This window comes from Stigmatopora argus, chromosome 1, assembly GCF_051989625.1.
Source record: "Stigmatopora argus isolate UIUO_Sarg chromosome 1, RoL_Sarg_1.0, whole genome shotgun sequence".
NCBI classification, from domain to species: Eukaryota; Metazoa; Chordata; class Actinopteri; order Syngnathiformes; family Syngnathidae; genus Stigmatopora; species Stigmatopora argus.
In genome coordinates, this window is record NC_135387.1 from 29,755,774 (window position 1) to 29,779,630 (window position 23,857).

Sequence of the window (23,857 nt, forward strand, 5' to 3'; positions counted from 1 at the left end):
CGACGCAAGCCATGGAGAACATGCAATGGATAGACCAGAAAAATATTATTTTTGAAAGAGAAATTGTAAAATTCTGTGATTTTATGGCAATTTTAAGGGTGCGGCTTATACGGGGACGGCTTATGCCCGGGAAAATACGGTGGATCCAGTTTTGGGGATTTGAAACTCAAGGCGTAGACAAGAAAAATATTATTTTCTAAACAGAATGCGGCTTATACGCGAGAAATTGTAAAATTCTGCGATTTTAAGGCAGTTTTAAGGTTGCGGCTTATGCGGATGCGGCTTATACTCGAGAAAATACAGTGAATTCAGTTTTTAGGATTTGAAACAAGGCATAGACCAGGTGGCTCGCAGGCCGCTTTAACGTCAACTTGATTTCACATGGGCCAGACCATTTTGGATATAATATTTAGATTTTTTTTTTAATAAATGGATTAAAAGAACTGGATTAAAAGCCCTGAATATTCTTTTTTTTATAGATCTAAAACAATGTTTATTTTAGCCTTTTTTAATACATATTTAGATTTTACAACATGATTTTTGAACTAAAAACAGAAAAAATTGAATAAAAAATGACAATTATTGATTTAAAAGGGGGAAAATCAAGAAATTTAATATACATCAGACCATTTTAGATATAATATTTAGATTTTTTATATAAAAATGGATTAAAAGAACTGGATTAAAAGCCATGAATATTCCGTTTTTTATAGATCTAAAACAATGTTTATTTTAGCTTTTTTAAAATATATTTTTAGATTTTACAAAATGGTTTTTGAACTAAAAACACAGAAAAAATGGATTAAAAATGACAATTATTGATTTAAAAGGGGGAAAATCAGGCAATTTAATATACATCTATACTCTTCATTTGAATTTGATCCTAAAACAGAAAGTCAGCACTCATCATTTACTTTCCCGGGCCACACAAAATAATGCGGCGGGCCAGATTTGGCCCCCCGGCCGCCACTTTGACACGTGTGTAGACCATAAGAATACGATTTGTGAAACACAATGAGGCCATAACCGATTGACAAACAAGAGTATCCGACAGAGCAAATCTCGCACATGCTACGCTAATTTTGGCTCAATAAAGGTTGGGAAACACTGGTTTACACTATCAATAAAGTCAATTATGTTTCGTCCGTTGGCGGAGGGGCTCGGTTTACCGCAGTGGGCTTTCCGACGGCGACTGTTTGACCCTGAGAAGGATTTGCTTTGACCTTCCACGTTCCACTGCAGAAAATTTGAGGTACTGCAATTACAGTGCATCAGTGGAATCGATAGCAATGTGACTGGAGTTGGGTTAATGAGTTTTTTCGTCGGCATCATTGAATGAGCGACCCTGAAGAAGGGCACAGTTAATTGAAGCCCAAGGAAACAATGAGGTAATCAACATATCATGCCGCCGAGACAGGTGCTAAGAGTACTGGATTTTACGGACTAGGACTCGTACTTTCTTCAGTACTTGGCTGGGACTGCGACTAATACTAAAGTGCATAACATAATTAGATGTATTTTTCTTCTCTGATCATCTGATGTTGATTTTTCTTTAGTTTATAGGCTATAGTTATCGGAAAAACTGTTAACAGATGGCTAGTTAGCCTGTTGCTCCCCTTATACAATATTTTTATATTTATTATATATATATATTTATATTTTTTTTATTATATATAATAAATATATATATATAATAAAAATAAAAAAAAAATTCCAGCAACACGCATATTTTTGTATTAATTTATATACTTATTTATTTATATATTAACTTATTTATTACCTATTTATTTATGTCTAAAATGTCTTTTCCTGTATTCTCACCCTCTTGCTACTGTGACAATGAAATTTCCCGAATACGGGATGAATAAACTTATTTAATCTAATCTAAAGAAAAAAGAAATTCCCATATAAAAAAACTAAATGCAAATTAATTAAAAACATATATAAAGCCATACCTCTACTTACGAATGGCTCTAGGTACAAAAGTTTCAGGTTACAATTATTTATATGCAAATGAGTGACTCAAGATACGAAAAAGATCCAAGTTACGAAATCCCCCCAAAAAGTAAATGCATTTCCTTATCCGTTATTTTATTTTGAATTCCCCTTATTAAGCGATAAAAACTGTACAAATGCAACGCGGCACATATTTTCACACACACACATAGGGCACACGTAAAAGTCTAAAATGTACTACAAAGTGGACGGCTTTCGGCCCTGGTAGAACGGACTGTTGCTGCCATCTGACGGACAAACACGGGTATTACATCAATAACGGCCGTGGAGGGAAATATTTCAGCAGGGTAGGGCAAATTTTCATATGCTTTATTTATTTTAAGACATGAATAAATCATTTCCTTATCATTTTCTCTAATTTTTGTGTTTCCTCACATATTTCATACATAATTGGGACACTTTGACCAATTTTAAAGTGTTTAGTTGTGTGAGGACCGTGGAACCAAGAATTTACATATAAAGTACACTTCTACTTACAAAATGTTCAACTTATGAAAAAAGTTCTGGAACCAATTAATTTCGTAAGTAGAGGTACGACTGTATATTTCTTAATATTTTTAAGTTCCCACAAAGGTAAAAATACCTATATAATTAATTAAATTTAAATAATTTTCGATTTTTTTCACTTACCGCGGCCATGTCTGGTCTACATTAACCAAACATGCAAAATTGGGACAAGGACTAATTTTAAAGGGTTTAGTTGGTAGTTGTGTGAGGACCGTGGAACCAATTAGAGAATTTGCATATAAAGTACACTTCTACTTACAAAATTTTCAATTTACGAAAAAAGTTCTGGAACCAATTAATTCCCTAAGTAGAGGTACAACTGTATATTTTTAATATTTTTAAGTTCATAAAAAGGTAAAAATACCTATATAATTAATTCAATTTAAATAATTTTCATTTTTTCAATTTTCACGGCCATGTTTACTCTACATTAACCGCGATATTCCAGGGATTACTGTATTCCCGTTTTGCTAATAATCCCATTACGAGCAGTCGGTGTGTATGTCCTCGTCAATCGGGCATTTCCACACTTTAGACGGAAATCTCCCATGAGCCCTTGGGGCTCACATTAGCGAGAAGAGCAGCTGTTGCCGAAGACGCTTTGAAACGTGTTAGCGGGAAGCAATGTCATGCTTCAGATTAGCGAGAATGAACAGCCACGACCCGTAAAAATGACTCCGCCCAGTCTTGAATACTTGACAGTGTCGCGACCATTCGGATTTACGCTAGCTCGGTGTTGACGGGTTCGAGCTATTCTGCTATTTGCGTCGTAAAAAGACGGCCATTTTAAACGTGAGGCCGCCGCGAAAGCTAAACCGCGAGGAGACGTTCACTGAGTTGAAGAAGCTTTAACGGCTTCGATCGTCTATCGAATGGTCGCCGAGACGGCCGAGTCGGGTTTGGCCTTCCCCCCGGTCGAAAAAGCGGCGTCTCGGCGTCCTTTATTCAACAGCACGCGGCCTCGTAAAGCGGCGGCCTGTCAAGAGTGACAGATGCAGACACGAGCGGTGACCTAAATCACTGTTTTCCAGCACATTAACCCCGCTGGCCCGTCCCGTTCACCTTCCACACAAAACAGAAGAGCGGCGACAACGAAGACAAAACACCACCGAAGCAGCCCTACGCCAGCGACACTGCAAATGCACAATGAGTCCTTCTGAAAGCCATTCTCATGGAGAATGATGTCAATAACATTCAAATTTCAACCTGTGCTACTCTATTCGTGAACAAAGCAAACTCACACAAAATCACTAAGCACTTTAGCCACTTTTGTACCTACTTATTTATGTGACCGCTTATCTACGTTGGCTACTCGGCTACGTTGGCTACTCGGCTACGTCGGCTACGTCGGCTACTCGGCTACGTCGGCTACGTCGGCTACGTCGGCTACGTCGGCTACGTCGGCTACGTCGGCTACGTCGGCTACGTCGGCTACGTCGGCTACTCGCCTACGTCGGCTACGTCGGCTACGTCGGCTACTCATCTAGGTTGGCTACTCATCTAGGTTGACTACTCATCTAGGTTGGCTACTCATCTAGGTTGGCTACTCAGCTACGTTGGCTACTCAGCTACGTTGGCTACTCAGCTACGTTGGCTACTCAGCTACGTTGGCTACTCATCTACGTTGACTACTCATCTACGTTGACTACTCATCTACGTTGACTACTCATCTACGTTGACTACTCATCTACGTTGACTACTCATCTACGTTGACTACTCATCTACGTTGACTACTTATCTACGTTGACTACTTATCTACGTTGACTACTTATCTAAGTTGACTACTTATCTACGTTGACTACTTATCTACGTTGACTACTTATCTAAGTTGACTACTTATCTAAGTTGACAACTTATCTAAGTTGACTACTCATCTACGTTGACTACTCATCTACGTTGACTACTCATCTACGTTGACTACTCATCTACGTTGACTACTCATCTACGTTGACAACTTATCTACGTTGACTACTTATCTACGTTGACTACTTATCTACGTTGACTACTTATCTACGTTGAGTACTTATCTACGTTGACTACTTATCTACGTTGACTACTTATCTACGTTGACTACTTATCTACGTTGACTACTTATCTACGTTGACTACTTATCTACGTTGACTACTTATCTAAATTGACTACCTATCTTTGTAGACTACTTATCTAGGTTGCCTACTTATCTACATTGACTACCTATCTTTGTTCACTACTTATCTAGGTTGACTACTTATCTATGTTGATTACTTATTTATTTATAAGAACAAATAGGAAATAGGCTTTTGTTAACATTCGTTTTCCAGATAAATACAGCCTAAAAATGACAACATGACAGTCAGAAAAAGAAAACAAACATATTAAGTTGCACTTGAGGATAAAAATTCTAAAAAAAGATTTAGTCCAAAAAATACAATATTTGTACTGCCTGTAACTATAGAAATAATCTTGCTGTTCCTAAATAATATAACAGACTTAGATAATACCCCATCACACGCTGTAAACATATTTTTGGAGATGTATACGAAGCCGTTCATGAAAAACTCACCTATTTGCAGCTTTGGGCAGAAATTGGTGCCCTATAATGACTTTATATTGACAGGACGAAGTAACAACAAAGCCATGGGAGCAAATTTTTGATTGGTCTTTTTTTTTTTAAAAAGGATTTTGGACTTTATTCAGTGACGGATCGGAAAAAAATGGGGTAAATTACAGAAGGGTGATCACAGGCATGGACAAATAAGTCATCCAATACAACAGTTATTATTAATATTCTTAAATCTGGCATGAAAAAATATATATCCAAAATATTGGCCTACCTGAGTGAATTTGGGTGAAAAATCGCCAATGGACAAACCGGGTAACGCTGAATTGTGCTTCTTAAGTGCTGTGAAAAAAGCGGGTTGATGACAACATAGTAAGCTAACGGAGAGCTTTGTTCGTTTCTGGCGATGCCGTGACATCGTTGGCGCATCGCCGTATGATGGTCTACATCACTCCGCCTTTGATCTTCGTGAAGAAAAAGTCAATTCATATCCAATTTTCAATTTTATCAAGCAAAAAAAAAAACCTGCAAATTTCATTCATTCATTTTCTGAAACGCCAGGAAATTCCGCCTTGAAAGCCGCGGTGGAATATGTTAACATCTTTGCCTCGGTTATTGGACAAGAAGGTTTATGTTTAATGTCACATAAGATTAAATGTGTGGATATTGTCATCTAAGTTCAATTTAAAGTTTATGTTATGTTACAAGCGCGTCTGTTAAGTCTCTCTCGTCCGCCCCGTCTGTTTAGAGTAATGTAATGTCACGTTTTAATATTGATAATCATAATGTCCATATAAGACATTTGTTATATTAGATTAGATTAGATAACTTGATTCATCCCGTATTCGGGAAATTTCACTGTCATAGTAGCAAGAGGGTGAGACTACAGACACAGGAAAAGACATTTTAGACACACATAAATAGGTCATAAATAAAATACAATAAATAGATAAAATAAATAAATGACAAAATAAATAAATAACCAAATAAAAAATACATGAATAAAACAATAAATGAAATAAAATTGAAAAAATGCAAATAAAAATAAATAAATAAAACTTAAAAAATGCAAATAGAAAAAATACGTAAAATTGAAAAAAATGCAAATAAAAATAAATACAATTTTAAAAATGCTAATAAAGATAAATACATACATTTAAAAAAAATGCAAATAAAGATAAATACATACAATTGAAAAAAATGCTAATAAAAATAAATAAAATTTTAAAAATGCAAATAGAAATAAATAAAATGTAAAACATGCAAATAAAGATAAATACATAAAATTTACAAATACAAATAAAATAAAGAAATTTTAAAAAATGCAAATAAATATAAATATTTTTTTTTAATGCTAATAAAAATGAATAAAATTTACAAAATGCAAATAAAAATAATTAACTAAAATTTTACAAATGCAAATAAAAATAAATAAGTGAAATTTTAAAAATGCTAATAAAAATCAATAAATAAATCAATTAACAAAAAATAAGCGCATTGCTGAACTATATATACAATAAAAATATGTTTTTCCATTGCAATATAATTTTTTCAGAGGGGAGGGAATACATTAATTTGTATTTAGTTCATTTCTCTGGGAAACATTGATTTGAGATACGAGTAAATCGACATACAAGCTCGGTCCCGGAACACATTAAGTTCATATCTAAGGCATTACTGTATTTTTTTTCAGTGCCGAGGAGCAACAGTGGCTTTCAGCCTGGATTTTCACTTTTTTATGAACTTTAAAAATATTTTTAAATTTTTTAATAAGTAATTGTGTGAAAAAAATCACAAAGTAGCAAATATGCAATAATCAAGGGATTACTGTATCGCAAATTGACATTTCCCGTGTCAACTGTCACAAAGACATCACGTAACAGACAAACTACCCTCACTTTTCACCCAAAGGCAAACCACACATTCCCCCTCAAAAGCAGACCAACCAATCACACACTCTCGGCGCAGGGAGAACATAAAATGTCGCCGAGTCGTCGGGGAGATAAAATCGTCGGCGCTCTTAAGCACTCTGTTATTTCAAGCGCATTTCCGCCGCCGTTGACAAAAGACGCTAACGCCATAATTCATCTCCGACTTTTTATCACTCGCCGCACGCAGCCACTTCAAGTCGCTACACGCCAACAAAAATTCGGGTCAGCCCAGCTAATAGAAACAAGATTCCGGGACGAAACGCTCATCATTCTGCCGTCTCGCGGCGGCCATCCGGCAGATGATTGGTCCCCCTGAACCGAGGACGGGGAAAAAAAAGAAAAAGACCCTCCCGCGTTATCTCCCCGGCTCGCGCCGCAATTAATATTAATGCGCATTAAAGCCCACTCCAGCCTCACTAAAAAACCCCTCCCTACCCCGTCCTTCCCCCATGCGAGCGGGGGTAATAAAGCTAACGGGATAAAAATCAAGGCAGGATATGACAACCCTCGCCTCCGCCGTCTTCGGAGCAGGACGAGTGATGAATGTGAATCCCGTCCACCCGCATAAAAGCCATAGATGGACACCACTTTGAACGCGGCCTGTTTATTTAAGGGTGTCGTAATAATGCTTGACCTTTTTTTCCAGTCCGCCTGCCCTTTAGCGCTTTAGCATCTCTTTAAATATGTGTGTGTGTGTATGTTTGTGTACATGTGTGTGTATGTGTGTACATGTGTGTGTGTGTGTGTGTGTGTGTGTGTGTGTGTTCATGGTCTGCCAACTCCTCGAGTGGATTGTTCCAAATTAGTATGCATTAGGTGGTTAGCGCAAAGCATTTAATCATGCAAGATGGCGCTAAACTGTCTATGTTATGATTAGCCCAACACGTTACACCCTTAATTCATTTTTTTTTAGGTCTTTGTCTTTCTGTGGGTGGGGGGGCTGTTGTGGTGAAGGATGAGAATGCCTCGAGTAGTAATTCGTAATTCACTTTTTCATGATTTTTACTGCTGTTTATTATTTTTTATTTATTTTTTATTCATAAAAATGGGAAAATCCACGTAAGCGGAAGCCACGTTTGCTACTATTAAAAACTATAACAGGGGTGGACCCTACTTTGCGAATTTTCAATTTTCGCGGCCATGTTTGGTCGACTTTAACCGCGATATTCGAAGGATTACTGTAGATTTTCGGGTTAAAGAAAGGGTGGCGAACACGCGGCCCTCGAGCCGCATGCAGCTCTTGACTTCCAATATTTTGTGTATACTGTGTCTCTTTGCCTCATTTCATGTTTCTATTACAGTCATGCCTTGAGATACGAGCTTAATGCGTTCCGGGACCGAGCTCATATGTCGATTTACTCGTATCTCAAATCAATGTTTCCCAGAGAAATGAACTAAATACAAATTAATTTATTCTCCCCCTCTGAAGAAAAAAATGATATTGCAATGGAAAAACATTTTTATTGTGTGTATATATGTATATATATATATATATATATATATATATATATATATTTCAGCAACACGCTTATTTATTTATTTTTATTTGCCCTTTTAAAATTATATATATATATATATATATATATATTAGCATTTTTAAAATTTTATGTATTTATTTTTATTTGGATTTTTTAAATTGTATTTATTTATATTTGCTTTTTTTTTTAATTTATTTATTTTTATGTATTTTTTAAAAATTCTATTTATTTTTATTTGCATTTTTTTTAAATTTTATTTATTTATTTTTATGTATTTTTAAAATTATATTTATTTATTTTTATGTATTTTTAAAATTCTATTTATTTATTTTGATTTAAATTTTTTAAATTTTATTTATTTATTTTTATTTGCATATTTTAAATTGTATTTATTTATTTTTATTTGCATTTTTTTTTTAAATCTATTTATTAATTTTTATTTGCATTTTTTAAATGTTATTTATTTATTTTTATTTGCATTTTTTAAATTTTATTTATTTATTTTTATTTGCATTTTTTAAATTGTATTTATTTATTTTTATTTGCATCTCAAATCAATGTTTCCCATAGAAATGATGCTAGCGAGCTTTTCCTAACAGCGTTTTAGCCAGGTGCTAATCTGAGGTGAAAAGACTGCTGGCCAAACAACTGAGCTAGCTTAGCGCTAGCAAGAGTAGAAGCCGTTTCCCCAACGCTCTCCTGAAGCTGCCAACCAGATTAGCATCTCCCGGGGCCGCTAGTCACACATTATAGTTTCTCATTTCACATGCCACAGACAATTAAAGCGCGCCTTTCAATCCTCGTTAGCAACGAGCTAGCTCCCTTACTGCTCATTAGCTTCCAGACAACGTCCTTGGCATCCAAGAGCCAAGCTTCCCGACCTCTGCCACGCCGCGTGGATTCATTTGTGTGCATCATTTTGGAAATATTTTGAAGACAAAAGCAAACAACCCTCGATAGGTTGCATCTGAAAGATGGAGGCGGGGCCAATAGAGCCAACCCGGGAGGAGAAAGGTATCAAAATGTCAAACAAAATTACAATTAAGTTTGGTGTAAGGTTAGACGAAACTTATTTTTGAGTGTGTCTGCATCGTAATCCAAGTTCATTAAAATTTGTTTATGTTATGTTACGAGCGTGTTGCCGTGCAAAAAATTGCCTAGGTAAGATGGCGGCACAAGTACGTTTTTTTTCACGTTTTATGCAAAATGCGGTTTATTTTTTTCTTGAATTTCATTCATAGACGTCAAAATTAATTTTGTTAAGCGTTTTATCTGTTTCTATTTTGAAATAAATTATCTGGCGTTATGGCCTTTTCGTGCATGTCAAGTCTTATTTGTGCGCATATAAGCCGTACCCTTGATTCAGTCATTATTAGTGACAAATAGGGCTTCTATGTGAGAAAATACGGTAATGCATTTCCCGGGTATCGGATCGGGATCTCCAAATCGGGGGCCAACTCGGAGTCCCGTGCAAAAATACGCCATGGGGATATCCCTGGTAGGCACCGCTACAAAAGCAACACAACGTACTTCAAAGATTGGCAATGTAGCGGCGCTGACAGAAGCCCAAACAAAAGCCAGATTTAACCCGACTTTCAACTCGGCGGATGATCACACGGCGCCACGCGAGCGAGCGAACATCGGGGCGGCTGACGGTGACAGGAGTAATTTGCGGCGTCGCCGATTTGAAGAAGGTGTGCTAAGGCGAAGATGACACGGCTTTATTGTCGTCTTCAAGAGGATCTGTGGCGGGGGAAGGGGGCGTGGTTTAACTCGTTTTTGGTTCGCAAGCCACCTTCGTGCCGACTAGATATCAGGTGGGCTGGAACGCTTGATTTTGAGGCTAAAACGTTAGCTTACTGGCCGCCATTGACGGCGCTAGGCGTCCAAGGCTAATTGAAGTGAATTGGACATTTGTCATTGTCAATAGCAGGAATGTTGCGTCATTTTAGAGGTCACTTCCTGTAAATTTTGGATCGTTTCTTATTTGTTTTTGGTCAAAATGTCTCAATAAATTAGCGCTAAAAAATGAGCATTTGTGGCCAGCCAATCAATCACAGGGCACAACATGAAAAATGACCATTCACTCGTAGCTAGGGACAATTTAGCATACAATTAGCCTAGCACAAATGAGAAAAATGACCATTCACTCATAGATAGGACAATTTAGCATACAATTAGCCTAGCGCAAATTAGAAAAATAACCATTCACTCATAGCTAGGACAATTTAGCATGCAATTAGCCTAGCGTAAATGAGAAAAATGACCATTCACTCATAGCTAGGACAATTTAGCATACAATTAGCCAAGCCACAATGAGAAATATGACCATTCAATCATAGCTACGACAAATTAGCATACAATTAGCCTAGCGCAAACGATAAAAATGACCATTCAGTCGTAGCTAGGGACAATTTAGCATACAATTAGCCTAGCGCAAACGAGAAAAATGACCATTCACTCGTAGCTAGGGACATTTTAGCATTCAATTAGCCTAGCGCAAAGGAGAAAAATGACCATTCACTCATAGCTAAGACAATTTAGCATACAATTAGCCTAGCCCAAATGAGAAAAATGACCGTTCACTCATAGCTAGGACAATTTAGCATACAAATAGCCTAGCGCAAACGAGAAAAATGACCATTCACTCATCGCTAGGACAATTTAGCATACAATTAGCCTAGCATAAATGAGAAAAATGACCATTCACTCATCGCTAGGACAATTTAGCATACAATTAGCCTAGCACAAACTAGAAAAATGACCATTCACTCATAGCTAGGACAATTTAGAATACAATTAGCCTAGCGCTAATGAGAAAAATGACCATTCACTCTTGGCTAGGACAATTTAGCATACAAATAGCCTAGCGCAAACAAGAAAAATGACCATTCACTCATAGCTCGGACAATTTATGAATGAATTTGTGGCCAGCCAATCGCAGGACTAGAAGACAACCAAACACTCATAGCTAGGAACAAATTACGAATGTGGGAGGAGTACCCGGAGAAAACCCACGCAAGCCACAACATGAATGTTAGTTATTGATGAAATAAATAAGAAACGGCAAGTTTCTACGAACCTTTTAAAGCAAAACACATTTAGCCTCCAGTTAGCTAGCATGCTAAGTCAATATAGACGAGGTCTAAGGGCGTGCTCCGGTTCCCAGAGGGCGCCGAAGTGAGAAAATGAGTTCCGAGGATGAGCCGGAGATTTGCCACTGTAGCACTTCCACTCGAGAAACCATCGGTGGGAGGAGCTAATGAACAGTGAAGCGCGGCGGTGCTATCAAATCGATCAATTTGTAATAAATCTCTCGCCTCGAGCTGTTGTCCGAGCCGACTCGCGCGCTATGAGCCGCATTTCTCCGCCAACAAAATGTTTGTCAAGCTGCACGCTCTGATAGGCCGCCGGCAATGTTTTTCCTTCTCTCGCCGTGAGCTTTAAACACGCAGCCGCTTTCTCAATGGGCTATTCCGCGGGTAAGGCCGATCGATGCGAGCGAGTGCCGAAAATGAAGTAACGGCGCTCTCACCTTAAATATCCCCATCACCAGCCATTAATCAAGATGATAACGATCGATATATCGGCCATCTTGGCTCGTGTTTGCCGAGAGTTGTTCCGCGTTGGGAGTCGGAAATCGTGCCTGATCAGAATCGGGTAAAATATATATTTTTTATTTTATTTTATTTATTTTTTTTATTTTACCCGATATATATATATATACATATATAGGGTGAAAATATATATATATTTTTTTTTTTTTACCCGATATATATATATATATATATCGGGTAAAAAAATATATATATATATGTATCATACCTGTCAACCTCTGCCGATAACTGCCCTTATAAATGATTATGATTCCCCTTACAAACCCCCAAAAAACCTTACAAACACCGTACGAGTTTGTAAGGTTTTTGGGGGGTTTGTAAGGGGAATCATAATCATTTATAAGGGCAGTTATCGGCAGAGGTTGACAGGTATGATGTATATATGTATATATGTATATATGTATATATGTATGTATATATATATATATATATATATACATATACAAAAGTAAATATCCAACATATCCCAACTAAAATAGCTCGATTTAGATTTATTTGTTTGTTTATGTCAAACACAAAAGCATAAAGGGACTTATAAGGACGTATTTATTATTATACTGTTGCGAAAGCTTTATATAGTACTTTTCCCCCTACTTAATACATTTTTGGGTATCGAATCATTCATTCATTTTCTGAACCGTTTATCCTCACAAGGGTCGCGGGGGGTGCTGGAGCCTATCCCATCTGACGTTGAGCACCAGGCGGGGGAGCCTGACAACCAGCCAATCATAGCTAGGCGCAATTCCAAGCTATCGACTAGGCTAGCATGCATGTTTTTGGAATGTGGGAGGAAACCGGAGTACCCAGAGAAAACCCACACAGTCCCGGGGACAACATAAAAACTCCACACAGCGAAAGTCCACCCAGGATGGAACCCACGACCCCAGAACTGTGAACCCGATGCGCAGTAACCACTCACATGCAAAATTAAGTTAGCATGCTATGCTAGCCCGTGTTTATTTTTTCTTCACGAAAGTAAAAGCAAGCCCGATTGTAAGACTTGTATTATTACGACAAGGGTTTGATCATGGCGGGTAACAAAAGAAGGGGCCTCCCACGGGACTCCGCCCCTCCGCCCGGCAGCCCCTCCCCCACTCGCCGCCATATGGAGCGTACTAATTGCGTTTTACGCCAAGCATTTTCACCCATCCGTCAGGGACTTGTGGGAGCGCCGGAGCTATAATGTCACCAGCGGTGGGCTGGCCCGCTAAAAGAAACATTAGCAAGCCAGATGAGAAGACACAAAGGCAATACGGTGCGTGGATCGATCCCACCGCGCCATTTTGTTTCGCATCGGACACGTTTCCGCTTCGATGCCGGCCGATGCGATTGGAATTCAAAGCGCGCGCCGATATTGCTAATAAATAAAGACTAGGGATGTCCACTATTGAAGAAAAAAAATCGGAAATCGGACCTGGTTTGACGGTTTACAATATTTTAGGTTTACTAGCGTCCAATCCAATTGGACTGAGTGGCTGGCAGCGATTGAAATGTGATCACTAGCTTTGGCAACGGTGAAGATAACATATTTATTAACAGCATATTTTATAATATTTATATATTTAGATTGACTTTGCAGTAAAAATAAGTATTTTTTATTTTATTTATCACATTGGATGACCACTTTTTTTAATGTCAAATATAATATGTAAATGGTGGCACGGTGGAAAAGTGGTTTGCATGTCGCCTCACAGTTCTGGGTCGTGAGTTTGATCCCAGGTAGGTCTTCACTGTGTGGAGTTTACATGTTCTCCCCTGGGCTTGCGTGGGTTATTTATATTGACTTTGCAGTAAAAATACGTATTTTTTATAAAAAAAATAGGTGCATTTATTGCATTGGATGATCATGTTATTATTTTAAATGTCAAATACATTATGTAAATGGTGGCACGGTGGGAAGTGGTTAGCATGTCGCCTCACAGTTCTGAGTCGTGAGTTCGATCCCAGGTGGGTCTTGACTGTGTGGAGTTTGTATGTTGTCCCCAGGCTTGCGTGGGTTTTCTATGGGTACTCCGGTTTCCTCCCCAAAACATGCATGCTAAGCTAGCTGGCTAACACTCTAAATTGCCTCTAGCTGTGATTGGTTGTCCTTTGTCTCCCTGTACCTTGGGATTTTCCTGGCGACCAATTCAGGGTGTCCGCCGCCTGGTGCCTGAAGTCAGCTGGGATCGGCTCCGGCACCCTCCCATGACCCTTTTAAGCGGTACAAAAAATGAATGAATGAATTGAAGATCTCTACTCAAATCTATTTATCGAATATAAGAATAATTCTCATTTAATTGGCTCATCAATTCATTAAAAATTCAACTTTCAACCTTGGTTAATTGCTCCCCTTATTAATAATTTCAATTCCCCTTATTAAGCGATAAAATTTTAAAAAAAAATGTAAAAATGCATCACATATTTACTCACATAGGGCGCACTTAAAAGTCTAAATTTTTCTCCAATATGGACGTGGTCCCCAATCAGTCGCTGCCCCTATTGCATGCAATAAATTCAAAATTCTGTAGATGTCGCTATATGACGCTGACACACAACCATTTAAATGTCAACCCTCGCAAAACCAAAGAAATCCACAACCGGATTATTAAAACAAACAATCCATATTTAACATCGCCATTCAAACGGGGGTCAAACGCATCGCTAGCGAGCTTAGCGGGAACGCCAAAGGTCCCCTTGTGCTTTTTACGGAAAAGATGTCGAAAATATTCTACGGGGAAGTGCGTCTATGCAAATGTCTGGGGGCGGGCAGGTGCGGGCAGGGGGGGGTGCCGGGGCTGCGCTGAGTAAAACACTGCTAGGCATTGTTTGCGTTTGGGCAGCACTTGCACCATGCCGTGTCATTAGATGAGGCAATCTCTTACCTAATCAGGACTGACAACGGCAAAGCACTCCTCCTCATCTTCGTCCTCATCATCTTGGCCAATCCCCGCCCCTGCCTTCATCTCCTCGGGGGCCGGCCAGCTGATCCGACCGACACCATTTCATTTTCTTCCTCGACTGGAAAGGCAAATGGCTGACTGTTTTTTCTTTTCATCGCAGTGGCTTAATTGCTACCTCTGCCGCACGGGTTTTATAATACAGTCGAACTTCTACTTACAAATGCCTCTAGGTACAAAGTTTTCAGGTTACAAAACCCTTTGATACGCAAATGACCGTCCCAGTATGCGAAAACCAGATGCGAGCTATGAAATCCCTCAAAACAATGCATTATTTTTTCAGCGTAGCGGCTTAATTGCTACCTTTTCCGCACAGGTTTTATAATACAGTCGAACCTCTACTTACGAAGGCCTCTAGGTACAAAGTTTTCAGGTTACAAAACCTGTTAATACGTAAATGACCATTCCAGCATGCGAAAACCAGATGCGAGCTATGAAATCCCTCAAAACATAATGCATTATTTTTTCAGCATAGCTGCTTAATTGCTACCTCTGCCGCACGGGTTTTATAATACAGTCGAACCTCTACTTACGAATGCCTCTAGGTTTTCAGGTTACAAAACCCTTTGATACGTAAATGACCGTTCCAGTATGCGAAAACCAGATGCGAGCTACGAAATCCCCCAAAACGTAAATGCATTTCCCGTTTCCGATTTTTATTTTGAAAATGTCCCGGCAACATTACGGCCTGCTTTACTTCCCATCGGAGCCTCCCACAACAACAACAACAAAAATTCCATTAAACACGACTTAAGTGCAATGAATTTATTGGCCGTACTAGCAGTGACCGAGACGATCCGAATTAGAGCCAAAATGGATAAAACGAGATCGGTTTTACAAAAAACGTACAGCCGTACCTCTACTTACGAAATGAATTGGTTCCAGAACTTTGTTCGTAACTTGAAAATTTCGTAAGTAGAAGAGTACTTTATGTGTAAATTCTCTCATTGGTTCCACGGTCCTCACGCAACTGCCAACTAAACACTTTAAAATTGGTCAAAGTGTCCCAATTCTATATGAAAGATGTGAGGAAACCCACAAAAATGAGAGAATTTTTTTTTTTAATGATTTATTAATATCTTGAAATTACTGTGTCATGCGCCACTGAAATAGTTCCCTCTGCGGCCGTTATACTGGAAGACGTAATACATAAGTTTGTCCACCAGGTGGCGCCAAAAGCCCATTCTACCAGGGCCGAAAGCCGTCCAAATTGTAGTACATTTTCGATTTTTACGTGTGCCCTATCTGTGTGTGTGAAAATATGTGCCGGGTTACATTTGTGTGGTTTTTAAATCGGTTAATGAGGGTAATTGCAATCATTAATAACGGGAGCATTTAGCCCAAGTGGACATGTATGTAAGAGAGAATCTTGAAACATGGATAGTGGTTGTTTTGAGACAGCCAATGAGAGCCCAGCAATGTTCTAAAGTCAGAATCAATGCATCCGCGATATTTTCAAAATAAAATAACGGATAAGGAAATTGAACTTGGATCTTTTTTCGTATCTCGAGTCACTCATTTGCATATTAAAACAATCATAACCTGAAACTTTCGTACCTAGAGGCATTCGTAAGTAGAGGTATGACTGTACCTTTTTAAACATTTTACAGCGTACACAATTTGAAATGATAAAAAAGTATAACAGCGTACAGGTATGCATTCCCAATAATAAAGTCACCCATTTTTCTGACCGTAAAAGCTAAGCTGCTATTTCCTGCCGACAGTTATTGACAAGCTTCACTCTCCCATCCGTCAAATTTCCCAGCGTCCCCGAACTCCCCTTTCCTTTGAAACACAATATCCCCGACAGAAAGTGCAATATCTATTTTACAATACACTCTCGCCACACCGACGCCTTTATTACAGCTTCTTTCGCGCGGCGTGACGCACCCGCTCCGAGTCGGCAGCCGGGCATTATAATGGCCAATCATCTCGGCCATTCATGGCGAGGGGAATGGGTGGGGGGGCGCAAAAAAAAAACCCAGTGACGGCACGCTGTTGAAAAACAGCAAGCGGCAATCTAAACGCAGCATGTCAATGTTGAATTGCCTCGTGTGTGTGATGACAAATCATCCTTCAAATACCGTGAGTGGCAGACTGTAGTGAAAATGAATCCCCCCAGACCCCCCAACCGTTTTTTTTGCGTCCTCCATATTATGAGTCACAGACGCCGGCCTTCCTCAGACTCCCATTAGCCATTAAAGGGAAATAACGGAGGCTATTTGGCTTACGATTAATCTGCGAGCACTACATTAACATTCAGCGGACGGGGGGGGGGGGGGGGTTGTCGCCCCTCGTTTTTTACCGCCGCTGTGCTTGAGCTCAATTTGAAACACTATAAAACACCGCGACCTACGGACCAGTCAGATAATGGGAATCCCCGCCCCGCCCCCCTCCATAAAGACACTGCGGTTCTAGAAAAACATCATAGGAATGTGGATAAGCTATAAAATGACTGTCACACAACACAGTTATGAAGGATGTCAAATCCATGCAGTAACCATTTAAATCAGGGGTGCTCAAATGTTGTTGCTCAAAAAACGAGCTAACGTTGCGCGGCGATCTAACATTTTTTGGGGGGGAGAGGACCCAAAATAGTGTAGGCAGGTAGTAATCATGCTTGGACTAGGGATGGCGCTGTTTCCCAGCTCAGGTCCAATATTTATACAGTCATACCTCTACTTACGAAATTAATTGGTTTCAAACTTTTGTTGTAACTTGAAAATTTCGTAAGTAGAGGTGTACTTTATATGTAAATTCTCTAATAATGGAATACAAGTCCATCCAGTTTATGATAATCGAGAAATCGCGAAGTAAGGTCACCCCTATTAAAAAATATATATATATAGTCGTACCTCTACTTACGAAATGAATTGGTTCCAAGACTTTTGTTGTAACTTGAAAATTTTGTAAGTAGAAGTGTACTTTATATGTAAATTCTCTCATTTGTTCCACGGTCTTCACACAACTACCCACTAAACCCTTTAAAATGAGTTAAAGTGTTCCAATTTTGTATGGAAGATGTGAGGAAACACACAAAAATGAGATAAAATTATAAGGAAATGATTTATTAATGTCTTAAAATAAATAAAGCATATGAAAATGTGGCTTTCAGCGCTGAAATATCTCCCTCCGCGGCCGTTATTGATGTAATACCCGTGTTTGTCTGTCAGATGGCAGCAACAGTCCGTTCTACCAGGGCCGAAAGCCGTCCACTTTGTAGTACATTTTAGACTTTTACGTGTGCCCTATGTATGTGTGTGAAAATATGTGCCATGTTGCATTTGTAAACATAAATAAATAGGTAATAAATAAGGTAATAAAAAAGCGTGTTGCTGATGTATGTATCTGTGTATACATATATACATTTATACGTATATACATTTATACGTATATACGTATGTATGTATATATATGTGTGTGTATATATATATACACATATATACATACATACGTATAAATGTATATATGTATACACAGATACATACATACATATAAATATACATGTACATCCATATGTATAAATATACATGTACATACATATATATAACTATACATACATATATATATAAATATAGATATACATAAATACATATAGATGTACATGTATACATACGGCTGGTCTTAACATTCAGTCATTTCTTTTTGAGATAAGAGTGAATTGACATACAAGCTCGGTCCCGGAACGCATTAAGCTCATATCTCAAGGTATTACAGTAACCATTTGAGTCCTCAATAATACCGAGTGGGCGCGTTTGGAAAATAGCCCGACAAGTCCGCGTCAGGTTGTTTGAGGGCATTAAACATAATGTCGTGCTGAGGATAGCTAGCGGTGATTTAGCATGCCATGCTTTTAAGCTCTCGGGTAATTGAATTTGATCTAAGCGGAGAATAACGGCGTGGCAACCTGACAAGGAGAGAAGCTCAAGCTCCGCTGTCCCCCGTAAAGACGAGAGAAGGGATACGCCGCTTAAAAAAATTAAGACAAGTGAGTTGTAGGCAATCTATGAAGCTAAATCACAACATTGTTAATCCAATCAATCCTCCAAAGTATCCCTTTAAGCTCCTGAAATTGGAGTGTGACCAAAATACAGCAATTCCTTACATTTTTCTGCGCTAACGTTACCAACCGTTGACATTTTGAGCGACATGAAATGCCAGAAAACGCCACAAGATGGCCCCAAAGCACTCTCAAAATAGGCAATAGTAAATTGGTATTAGGAAAGTACTTACCGTATTTTCTCGCATATAAGCCGTATTTGTAACTAAAAAAATGACTGAATTAAGGGTACGGCTTAAATGCGCACACGACTTGCTATACTCTTTTTCACCAGTAGATGTCGGCAAAGTGCTATTTACTATTTGTTGGTTATTTTCTGTTTTGCAATAAGAAAACAACCATTACTGGATGAATAAATTCCTTATATTGACCCAAATAATGTGCTTTTGATTCATAAAATATCTCAGAAAAATGATTTTTCTTAAGATTTTCCCTTCAAAATAGCATATTGGTACTTCCTATTAAAACCATGAACATGGAGGTGAAAATTGTCAATCAGGGGGAGGCTTATACGCGAGAAATTGTAAAATTTAACAATTTTAAGGGCGCGTCTTATACGCAGGGACGGCTTATATGCGAGTACATATGGAATTTAATTCCCCACAATCCACAAGGACAAAATACAAATAGCAGAAATTAGCCAATATTTCAAAAGTTGTACGTATACAGTAAATATAGATTCACACCGACCACAAGATGGCAGCAAAGTACATAAAATAAACATCAACACCAGCCTACAGGCATGTGAAACATCATGCTACATTTAAAGAAAAAATGTCATTCATTTTCTATACCGCTTATTCTGGGGGTGCTGGAGCCTATCCCAGCCTCGTTGGAAGACCAAAATTATTTATTTTTGAAAGATAATTGATGTATACGGACAATTTGAGCTTTGAAATTGGAGGTGGATAAGAGTGTGGGAACGGACTGTTTTTGGAGCGTCAAGGTTTCACTTGGCCTCATCAGATTTTAGCCAGAGGGAGCAGCAAATCTTTGTAATCTATCCAAAGATATGGCGCAAAGCGTACATTCCAGATACTGTCCTTGAGCCAAAATGGCGATAAGACATCAGAAAAAGCCTTTTGAAATAGCAAAAATGAACAAAATTGTGTACATATCTGATTTTACAATCAAAATGTAGCTTATCTGATCTGGCAGTCTACCTAGATTTGTTCAGATATGTTAATTATATGTTCTATTGTCTGTTTCTTATAGTTTAGTAAAATCCAGCACTTTTTGTAACTGTACTTGCTTTTAATGTACTAAATATTTTAGTCATTTTTAACGTATTCAACAATGTGAAGTTTGCAACTTTACAGCTTGCCCCCCAAAAAAATCTCATTGTTGACAACAAATCATCCAATTGCCCAATATTTGCATTTTATAAACTTGCCACACAACATTTATTTTTTAAAAAAAACACAGTTTACCAATCCTCAAATGACAAATGTAATCCCACAAAAGGCAACAACAACAACAACAACATTTCCCAGTTTCCATTTCCATGAGCTAATGACAATGTAGCTCAATGGGCTCCGACTACTCCCTGGAACATGACCACACACATACACACACATGCACTATTCTGCTCTGGGTCATTTATTTCAAATAAGGGGACCCCACTGCGTTTCACCCCCGCGTGTGAAAAACCCCAAACCAGAACCAGCACCCCCGTACAGGGCGTTCCTGACCCCCCAAAACCAAATAATTAGTACCCAGAAAGTAGACCGCACCTCCCGACTGGCATTCCCAATCAGTGCTAGCAGCTGCAGCTGCTGCTGCTGCTGCTGATGCTAACCGGCTAGCAACGTTAGCTTCCCTGACAAGCAAGCCAACCCGGTCTTGATACTAGCAGGCAAATTAGCCGATCAGCTAGCTACTTGACATTTCCAAACAAACCACATTGCAGCGCATGATTTTCCCACATTTTTCATGGTCATAAAATGAAAAAGCCAACGAAGAAAGCTCGCGGTGTGCGTTCACGGCTCTTACCTTGGAAAGCTTGATCTACAACATCTGTGATTTGTTTGATGAGAGGCTCTGCAACAACAAACAATAGCGGCCAGCGGCGAGCGGAGCAGCGGCGGGGGCAATTAGCCAATGCTTGTTAGCCGAGCGGTCGCCACTGTAAACGATGGGGGGGGCACCCTCAAAAGTCTTTTTGTCGCCTGGTTCGTGAACGCACCACGTTGGGGGGCGACCTTGTCATAAATGATGGAGTTGGGATTCAAAGAGGGAGTGATGGTAGCCGGGATGCTCGGACTAGTGTGTGTACGTGTGTATGCGTGCGTGCGTGCGTGTGTGTGTGAGAGGCACTCAGCGTGACAGCATCCTTCTTCATGTTGTGGTAAGAACAGTCGTGGGGCTCTCAAAGTTCAGCAGGGAAATTGTCGCCCTCCAGTGGATGGAAGAGGGAATACATCAACACGATGCGGATGTTTCGTTTAACGACGAAAGGAGGATGTAAAGCGCGTCATCAAGTGGTTTGTTCGGTTCAATTGTTAATGATTTTTCTTTTAATTTATTCATCACGTGAATTTGACGTGGAGTGACGTCATGGGTATGGAGAGATGAGTGTTTAACGCTTTCAGGGGCAGCTATTGACATTTATATTTTAGAGTTGGCTATTTTTGGTCATTTAAAAACTTTAATATTGGTTTTTTTTTCAACTATTATTCGTGGTGTTATTTGGGTCCATAACCAGAGTATTAATAGTTAAAATGAATGAAAAATATATATATATTTATCTATTATTTTTATTTTTTTGTATATATATATATATATATATATATATATATATATATATATATATATATATATATATATACATAAATAAATATATATATGTATTTTTTTTTTTTTTTTTGGTGTATATATGAATATAACATGAAGAAAAAAATATATATATATATTTTTTGTGTATCTTTCAGTGCCAAATATATATATATATATATATATATATATATATATATATAAATATATATATATATATTTATTTATTTTTAATTTTTTTGAGTATATATGAATATAACATGAAGAAAAATATATATATATATTATTTTTTGTGTGTGTATATATATATACACAAAAATATATATATAGTTTTTTTTTCTTCATGTTATATTCATACATACACAAAAAATTTAAAATAAATAAATATATTTATTTATTTATATATATATATGAATGAAATTAAATATATATAAATGTATGTATATATATATATATATACATACATACATATATATATATATATATATATATATATATATATATAATTTTTATTTTTTTTCATTCATTTTAACTATTAACACTCTGGTTATGGACCCAAATAACACTTAAATATTTATTTTTTTTAAAAGCTACCAAAGTCATTCGCTGCCATTAACGGCGAGAGACGTCCATACTATTTAAACAGGGAGGGCTGCCCAGGAATGCTCATCTTTCATTGCCATTGGAAATGCTAGACGTCCAATCAATTTTAAAAGTTGAACAAATGTCCATTTAGGATTTGGACATCTATCACCATCTATGGCAGCCAATGAATTAGCACCGTAAATTGCAGGCAATGAGTGAAAGTACTATTATATTTAATTATTTTACAAATATTTTCATGTTTTTAGTGACTTTAACAGTGTATTCCAATATGGATTACATGAATTATAAGTCCTATTAAATTATTATTATATTTTCATTTATTTATTTTTAATCAGATTAAAATTGGATCAAAAGCCCTAGTATTCAGTTTTTATAGATCTCTTTATTTGAGCTTTTTTCTTCGTAAGGGAAAATGTCTTTTAATCATTTGTATTTTATTTTAAAAGGAAACAATATATTTTTAATGATATTCAATAGTGGAAAACAGATCTATTTTTAGATTTTCAAAACGCAAACCAGTGGGTGAGTGATTAGCGTGTCAGCCTCACAGCTCTGGGGTACTGGGTTCAAATCCAGTCTGAGAACCTTGTAATAGGGAGTACAAATGTGTTACTTTGAAGGAAAATCTTTGGAACAAAAATATATACCGTATTTACTCGCATATAAGCCGCCCACACATAGAAGCCACACCCTTAAAATTGCTTTAAAATTGTTGAATTTAAAAAATGTTCACGTATAAGCCGCCACCTGAGTCTCAATTTTTACCTCCATATTCATGGTTTTAATAGGGAATACAAATGTGTTACTTTGAAGGGAAAATCTTAAGAAAAATCATGACACGAGCTATTTCTGAGATACTGTGTATGAATCAAAAGCACATTAATAGGGTCAATTTTTGTGGTTTTCAGTGGTTGCGTTCTTTCATTCCAACCCATCAAGAGGACACCTTTTGACCAATCTGGTGTCTTACAAGTCCAATCAGTGGATTGCTGTCAGGTGCTTATTTTCTGCAGAAATCTCATTGGCAAAGTGCCTGTACTGGACCGGTTGGAACAAAAACCTGCACCCTCAGCGGCCCTCGAGGACCGGTTTTGCCACCCCTGTCATAAAGAATTAATTCATCCAGTAATGGTTGTTTTCTTACTGCAAAACAGAAAATAACCAACAAATAGTACATCTTACTTTGCCGACCTCTACTGGTTAAAAATAGTATAGCAAGTCTTGTGTGCATATAAGCCGTACAGATTCAGTCATCTTTAAGTTACAAATACGGCTTATATGCGAGAAAATACGATCCTTATTTTTTTTCTGCGCGGTACGAGTATGCTACGTTAGCAAACTGCGAAATGGCGTGCTAACAACACTAGTAAGGAAAACGAATAAAGGCATGAA

The 23,857-nt window shown here is 37.9% G+C and overlaps 1 protein-coding gene across 1 annotated transcript in view; it reads right to left on the reverse strand.

The window, feature by feature from the left end:
- rerea (arginine-glutamic acid dipeptide (RE) repeats a) overlaps positions 1–21,417 on the reverse strand; it is a 188,663-nt gene extending 167,246 nt beyond the window's left edge. The window contains exon 1 of the mRNA XM_077615585.1: positions 21,080–21,417. The gene's annotated coding sequence lies outside the window, so the exon portion shown is untranslated. The remainder of the gene's footprint in view (positions 1–21,079) is intronic.
- Between the last annotated feature and the right edge of the window lie 2,440 nt (positions 21,418–23,857).